The following is an 8763-nucleotide window of genomic DNA, read 5'->3' as shown; positions in this document are numbered from 1 at the left end:
CTGCCTAGAGAGGAAGGCCAACATACTTTGTTGTACTAATAGTTTTACCAATGTGAATTTGTCAAACCCAGTTCTCGTTTCAAAGGCTCTTTGGAGGGACATTTAGAGCATCTACAGCCAGACTTGGCAAATCTGTCCCCTCAAACACCCGTGGACGCGTCCGGACGCGTCTGCGGGCACTGACTGGGCACTCCCTATATATGTGACTCTGCACCCGCGTATCTCATATTCCGTCCATATATTCATACTAAACATGCAACGTTGATAAAAGTACGTAGATCATGAGCGGACATACAAATGTACAATCAGTTATCAAAAGATCACAGCCGGATCATCAAAAGATAGCCAAAGTTCACATAATACACATAATATGGCAAACAAATTCAAACTACATCTAAATACTTGAAATTAAGACGGATCTTCACCACTTCCTCGCCGGCCCTTTGCCCTTCCGGTCGCCGACGCAGCTGTAAGAGTCTGCGACAGGAGGTGGGTCCATGTCGGAGCCGTCGGACAATCAAACATTTTTAAAATCTTTAATTAGATAAACTAAACTTGATATTATTACACTCCAAATAATTATATGGAGTTCTTCGGTTAGGTTCGTACACTCCAGAACAACGTACCAAGTTTGTAGATTTTTAAGATTACTATTGATAATGACAGCTAAACATAATTGTAATAGTACAATCAAAATGCATAAATTAGTTTGCGAAGTGATGTGGTACTTTTGGTTATCCCATATTTGGAGAAAATTGTAACAAAATATTTCTTAAGGAACCCACTGAACTAAGAAAAAATACTATTACAATTTTCTTAGTTTAGCAATAAGAAATGCATATATATGGATAAATATTAGAATACGACAAATATGTATTACTATAGTGTGGTTTAATTATTATTCAAATAGATATCCCTAAAATACTATTTAAACGGGTGTGCCGAAAAATAATATATGTCATGCATTAGGTGAATAGATAAGTTATAACGAAGTAAAAAATAGCTATGACTCGTAGTTTGGTTACGAGTTGGCTGTGTTCTCTGTTTGTGTGTTATTTCTAAATATTGATATTGTTTCGGTTGTGCTATCTTCAACGATATAAGAGTCATGATTAGCTTTAGGTTGTTCATTTGTTAGCGGTGTAACAGTCATCGTCTCTCTTAAACTATTTTGTCTTTTATGATGTAATGGGCGTGGTGTATTTGATGTGTAATCTTCTTTCTTTACTGATATAATACAACTCTTCCATATGTTCTAAAAAAATTTAAATATAAATATGTCGAAATAATTATTTTTAACTCATTTTGGATCTATTCACACTAATAAAGAAATTATTGGACTATTTCAAATAGATGTATTAATTTTTATTTCTATGTGAATAAGAGTGTCATCAATTTTGAACTGGATTATTTGTGACAAATACTTAATTACAAATAGGTGCATATATTTGAGTTGTTCAAAATATGTTTGTTTGGGAGACGTATAAATTGGAGAAAAATTCAGATCTATTTTGTGCAATCTTATCAAATCACAGCTGAAACAATTAAGCATAAAACAAGTTAGCAAAATATATTAAAAAACAAATATTAAGGGACAACTCATTCGACTTGAAATTATTAAATTATCTCTATTTTTCTTTTGAAAATCACTTATTTTTTACTATAAGTTTTCTAATGTTTGGAAAATGTTTCTTGCGTTTAGCCATATTTCCCAATATAAGTTGTATCATACACCACTTCTGGATCTAGCTAAAGCTTAGTGATTTTTGTTTTGTAAAATTGAATAAACAACTTGTCAATACTATTTTTTTCAAAGTGTGGTCACTAAATGAAAGGAAAATATTTAAAAATCGTGACTCAATACTTCAACCAGATAATCTCAAATCTAATACACAAAAAATAGAGAAAAAAAGACACTAAAAGTATATAGTACTCCCTCCGTCTCAAAACAAGTGTCTTATCTATGTGTTAACTTTAGTACAAAGTTTTTTTTTTTGCGGGGAACTTTAGTACAAAGTTGTACTAAACTTGAGGCAGTTATTTTGGGACGAAGGGAGTATGAAATACTGAAGTAAATCAAACTATATGTTAGTCCCCCTGTAAACAAATTTAAGACGTTTTAGTACAGAGGTAGTATTTGTTAGCATATATATAAGAAAACGTTGTCCTTAGCCCAAAAAAGGCCGAACAAGAAACCACGTCATCACCTTCCAATTTGGCAGATGGCCAAGTTTGTACACATACAATAGTCCAGACAATACATTACCGTTATGTGGTCCTCAACCACACGTTTAGATTACGATCAACTACAAAGTGTAGTTCCTCGCAAAAAAAAACTACAAAGTATAGTGCAGCACTGAAACGAGGATGGTTCCCATGGACTATATTTTGCAGAGTATCATACTGTGGAGCTGCCGCCACGTGACAGAAGCGGGGCTGGTGGCGCTGGTGAACAAGTGCCCGGAACTGGAGTGCATCAACGTCGGCGGGATGCGGGTGTCGCCAGAGAGCTTCGCGGGCCTGCAGTCCATCAGCCCCGCCCTGCGGATCAGGTCCATCCTACAGATCCTCAACGCCGACGTGCAGGTCGCCTGAAAGAAAAAAAGATACCACTCCTATATACCGCAGTCCATCGCTCCATGGAAGTTACTATTGAAAGAAAAGGTGAGAATCAAGTGTTTTATGCTGTTCTTGAATCAGATTGTGTTGATGTGTTGACAGTGTTGTGCATATGGTTGACTTGTACATGTTGTAAAGAATAAAACTGTAAGAAAGACATACTCTGCAAAACTATGCATCCGGACTGTTGAAAAAGTTGGATGTTGTACAGTTACAGACTCATAGTACCATTCATTTTCAGTTAATTTGTGAGATCAGTTTGACAATAAGTTCCTTTAACTGAGATGTTCATGCTGGTGGACTGGGAACAGGGATCTCAAAAGGTTTTCTTTTGGGTCTTTTTGCTGTTTGTTTATTCACTCATTAGCATTGTTTGAGTAATTGGTGCTAGAGTTTCTCGCTCGGACCATGTGTTCCACCAAGATAACCTTCCAAGATGGAAACGTGTCAGCGACCATACGCCAACCTGTGAGACAAGGACGCGAACCCAACCAAAGGGGTAGCTGCCTCTTTTTTCTTACTGCCAATAGCTGCAGGAACAGAGTTTCGTGGGTTGATTTTTTCTGACGCCTTGAATGGAGAAGGCACTAGCGTGGGATAGCACGTCCAGTGAGTGAGTTGACTCCAAAGGAGCAAACTCGGCTAGTCACCTGAACCACCCTACTACTCCATAGTGTCAAAATCACTCTTATATCATAGGTGCAGCTTTTCGGAGAATATGAAAAGGATAGGGACAGTTAATTGTACATGTCATGCAAGTATGTTAGTTGGACCCATCATGGAAAATGATTTAATTGTCTTTATTCAAGCTCAACTCTCTGGATGGAGATAGGCTCGTGATTATTGCACACTCCTGGGTACTTCTTAGTTTGTACAATTGAGAGCATCTCCAACAGCCGCCGAACGCGCCGCGCGCTAAAAACTACTTTGCCGCGCGCCCATCGTCTGATTTGATGCGGCGCGCAGCGCTGGCTCCAGTAGCCGCGCTAAAATGCAGCGCGCGCGCAACTCCAGCAGTGCGCAAAAATGCAGCGCGCGCGACTCTCGCACAAACAACATATGCATTTCAAACCAGAAGCAAAAAGATCAAACACAAACAAAAATAAATCAAAATAAATAGTTCAATTTCGTTATTACAACTCAAACAAACAGTTTATCGTTCAATACAACAAATAGTGCAATAAACACAACAAATAGTTCAACAATACAATATCGAACACACAAATCATGATGTTCTTTGTCGTTCATTCCATGCCCACCACTCCTCAGTGAGATCCTTCTGAAGATCATTATGCGCTGCGGGACGTCGAATGGCATGATAGGGGGCAACAAAACGGGCCACCCTTTCAGCCCTCCGTCGCACTCGCACGGGATGTCCCAAGAGCTCATACTGAGAGTAGTCTACATCTTGGCCACGCTCATTCTCGATGATCATGTTATGCATGATCACACAAGCGTGCATGATGTACCAAAGCATTTTCTGATCCCAAAATCTAGCTGGTCCTCTCACAATAGCAAATTGGGCTTGCAAAATCCCAAAAGCTCTCTCCGCATCTTTTCTAGCTGCCGCCTGAGCATTGTGGAAATCAATATTTTTCTTACCTTCCGGCTTTTACAACGGCTTGACAAAGGTTTGCCACTTTGGATAGATGCCATCCGCTAGATAATAGCCATAGTTGTATGTACGGCCATTTGCTACAAACTGCACCGGTGGCAACTCACCATTTGCAATTTTATTCATCGGTGGTGACCGGTTGACAACATTGATGTCATTCAAAGATCCAGGCATTCCAAAGAATGCATGCCAAATCCAAGTCTCTTGATCGGCCACCGCTTCAAGGATTATAGTGGAACCCTTTTTTTTGGCCGTGGAATTGCCCATGCCATGCCTTTGGACAATTCTTCCAACTCCAATGCATGCAATCTATTGAGCCAAGCATGCCAGGAAAGCCGCGAGCTTTGTTCATCGCCAATAGCCTTGCGGCGTCTTCAGCATTGGGAGATCTCAAATACTCCTCGCCAAACACTTGCACAATTCCGACTGCGAAGCGCTTGACACACATGATGGCTTGGCTCTCACCCATAGCCACGTGATCATCAACTAGATCAGCCGGTATACCGTATGCCAACATACGCAAAGCGGCTGTCACCTTCTGAAAGGTGCTATGCCCGAGCTCTCCGGTGGCATTCCTCCTTTGCTGAAAAAAGCGGTCATGGCTCGCTAGTTTCTCTGCAATGCGCCTAAACAACTCGGTGCTCATCCTAAACCAGCGACGAAAATACGACTCGGGGTATGTGGGATTCTCCGCAAAATAATGCCTGATCAATCTGTTGTGGGCATCGATCCTATCCCTCCAAATTTTCTGCCGACCCATAACCGAACCACCGTGCTTCGGTTTTTTTTATTGATATGCATAGCTAGGATCATTGCAAGATCCTCCTCCTCTTCCATATCAAATTCTTCTTCGGAAGAATCATACGACGAACTCATCTACAATGTTCAATACTATGCTATAAAAACTACAGTCAACATGCACGAAATTCATGGCTTTTGAGCAATACATACCTTCTAGGCGTTTTGTCGAACACCTTGCGGGCGCCGAGCGGCAGCGAGCGCTCGGGCGCTGTTCGTCGGAGGACGGACGCACGCGAGGGGCGTCGGGACTAGAGGGAGGGCGGAGAAGCCACCGCGGGGCGGGGATAGGCCGGGGAAGCGCCGAAACGGTCGGCGGCTGGCGTGGTCGGCGGCGGCGGCGCGGCTGGATGGGGGGTGGGAGTTGCGAGAGAGCGCGCGAGAGTCCAGCGCGCGGGAGCGGGCGCTGCAAATAAGCGGCGCGCAATTGAGTTTCGGCCCGCGCGCTGAACTACATATGCCGCGCGCGCTGTTTTTGCGCGCCCGCTGGAGCAACTATACCGGTTGCGCGCGCGCTAAAACGGGCAATTTTGTGGCGCGGCGCTAGTTTGGCGCGGCTGTTGGAGATGCTCTGAGCGACCTATTCCAGACTTTGTTGAGGTTTGCTGTTAAGGCCGAGACCAAGAGAGAACAATGTTGTTTCCTTGCAGAGTTCAGTTAGCTTTATAGGTTGGTTCTAAATGAGAACTTCATTCAACGGTAACGGGTTTGAGAACAGTCTTCACTCAGAAAAAGGAGAGTATACATCTAATTTTATAGAAATGTTCACAAAAATCTCCAAATGGATCTTGGACTCCTTTAGGCCTGGCCTTTCAAAAAAATAATAGAAAAAGACCTTTCATAGTTCAAAAAGGTATGAAAACAATCCGACATGTTTATATAGATATGAAATAAAATTGTTCGTATCTTCAAGTTGAGTACACACTACTGCAGGATGGTTCAAACGCGACACTACGATCAGAGACCCTCCGACGAAACTGTGTGCGTTGCCATAATCGCAAACGGTGGTGTAAAAAATCGTCAAAAATGGTGCAAAACGTTTGCGATGACGGATGCATCAAACACGGTTCAGATTTTAGTTGCGTGTGCGATGCAGGGCATACGGTTCAGTTCAATTAACTGTTTGAGATGAGGAGGAACAAAAGAAACGGGCAGCCAGATGAAGGCGTGTGCGATATATAGCATACGGTTCACTAGGATGAACTGTGTGTGATTAGGCAACACAATGGAAACGGTTCAACTGAACAAGATGTGTGTGATACGCGGCAAACAGGTCCGTAATTAGAAATGTGTGTGAAGACCAATAATAATACAGACGATTGCTGCTAATAAGCCGTGTGATTTGCTCTGTCTACAGTAGAATAACATGTATATATATATATAACTGAAATAAACATCCAATTACATAAGTGACTATACAGATCATTTGCACACACCTCAATAAACAATTGCATGCATTCTAAAGTAGGAGAAACGAGCGTCTAGTCATCTACTTCTTGTGACGCTCCCGCCACTGCTATGTGGCTCGATCTCTCACTGCAGGCACCGTGGCCATCACCCCACTGCCGGACACCGTGGCCATCACCCGCTCCGCCACCGCGGCCCGAAGGCGGGAGGTGGTGGTCGTGGCCGCCACCCCGTCGTCGGCCGCCGTGGCCGCCAGCCCACCGTCGACCGCCGGGGTCATCACCCGCTCCGCCACCGCCGTCCGATGGCGGGAGGTGGAGGTGGATGCCCGCAAGTGCGTCAGCGACCTTGCGCGCTACACCAAGTTCCTGCGGGAGGAGGAGGAGCGCCTCGTCGAGCACACAACGAGCCTTACCGCCGCCGTGGTCGCGGCACACGCCGCCTTAGAGGCGAGGAATCAGGAGATCTACGAGGAGAACCACCGCTTCGAGAGGGGTCATCTAGGGTGGCAGAGGGCATTCGAGGTGAGCGTCGTTGCAACAGCTGCAGTCACCATATTGCGAAGGGGCTTTGTACTACTTCCGGCTGCCTTTCCTCTGCCGAGCGCGCTTAGTAAGAGGCGGAGGAGGAGGAGCCTACCGACGAGCTGGGCAGTAGTAGTATTTAGGGGCTATTTTGTTCAGTTCATTGATACATCTCCATCGTATCTACTTTTCCAAACACTTTTGCCCTTGTTTTGGACTCTAACTTGCATGATTTGAATGGAACTAACCCGGACTGATGCTGTTTTCAGCAGAATTGCCATGGTGTTATTTTTGTGCAAAAATAAAATTTCTGGGAATGACCTGAAACTTCACGGAGAATATTTTTGGAATATATAAAAAATACTGGCGAAAGAATCAAGGCCAGGGGGCCAACACCCTGTCCTCGAGGGTGGGGGGCGCGCCTACCCCCCTTGGCGCGCCCCTGCCTCGTGGGCCCCCTGGTGCTCCACCGACCTCAACACCAATTCCATATATTCACGTTCGAGGAGAAAAAATTAGAGAGAAGGATTCATCGCATTTTACGATACGGAGCCGCTGCCAAGCCCTAATCTCTCTCGGGAGGGCTCATCTGGAGTCCGTTCGGGGCTCCGGAGAGGAGAATCCGTCGCCATCGTCATCACCAACCTTCCTCCATCACCAATTTCATGATGCTCACCGCCGTGCGTGAGTAATTCCATCGTAGGCTTGCTGGACGGTGATGGGTTGGATGAAATTTACCATGTAATCGAGTTAATTTTGTTAGGGTTTGATCCCTAGTATCCATTATGTTCTGAGATTGATGTTGCTATGACTTTGCTATGCTTAATGCTTGTCACTAGGGCCCGAGTGCCATGATTTCAGATCTGAACCTATTATGTTTTCATGAATAAATGTGAGTTCTTGATCCTATCTTGCAATTCAATAGTCACCTATTATGTTTTATGATCCGTTAACCCCGAAGTGACAATAATCGGGATACTTACCGGTGATGACCGTAGTTTGAGGAGTTCATGTATTCACTAAGTGTTAATGCTTTGGTCCGGTACTCTATTAAAAGGAGGCCTTAATATCCCTTAGTTTCCAATAGGACCCCACTGCCACGGGAGGGTAGGACAAAAGATGTCATGCAAGTTCTTTTCCATAAGCACGTATGATTATATTCGGAATACATGCCTACATTACATTAATGAACTGGAGCTAGTTCTGTGTCACCCTATGTTATAACTATTGCATGAGGAATCACATCCGGCATAATTCTCCATCACCGATCCAATGCCTACGAGCTTTTCACATATTGCTCTTTGCTTAGTTACTTTACCGTTGCCACTGTTACAATTACTACAAAACTACTACTGTTAGTTTTGCCACTGTTACTGCTACTTCCATACTACTTTGCTACTAAATACTTTGCTGCAGATATTAAGTTATCGAGGTGTGGTTGAATTGACAACTCAACTGCTAATACTTGAGAATATTCTTTGGCTCCCCTTTTGTCGAATCAATAAATTTGGGTTGAATACTCTACCCTCGAAAATTGTTGCGATCCCCTATACTTGTGGGTTATCAAGACTATTTTCTGGCACCGTTGCCGGGGAGCATAGCTCTATTCTTTGATTCACTTGGGATTTATATCTGCTGATCACTATGAGGAACTTGAAAAACGAAAAAACTAAGATTTTTCCCTCAACTACGAGGGGAGGTAAGGAACTGCCATCTAGCTCTGCACTTGATTCACCTTCTGTTTTGAGCTTGCAACGCCTAAACCTGCTTCTGCTATTAATTCTGATATGTCGCATGTTA

The 8763-nt window shown here is 43.6% G+C and overlaps 1 pseudogene; it reads right to left on the bottom strand.

The window, feature by feature from the left end:
- Nucleotides 1-4231: 4231 nt before the first annotated feature.
- On the bottom strand, nucleotides 4232-4994 carry LOC141026864 (uncharacterized; annotated as a pseudogene).
- Nucleotides 4995-8763: the final 3769 nt, after the last annotated feature.

This window comes from Aegilops tauschii, chromosome 7 (assembly GCF_002575655.3).
Source record: "Aegilops tauschii subsp. strangulata cultivar AL8/78 chromosome 7, Aet v6.0, whole genome shotgun sequence".
Lineage (NCBI taxonomy): Eukaryota > Viridiplantae > Streptophyta > Magnoliopsida > Poales > Poaceae > Aegilops > Aegilops tauschii.
The sequence above is the reverse complement of the archived record's forward strand: the minus strand, read 5'-3'. Positions and strand labels throughout refer to the sequence as shown.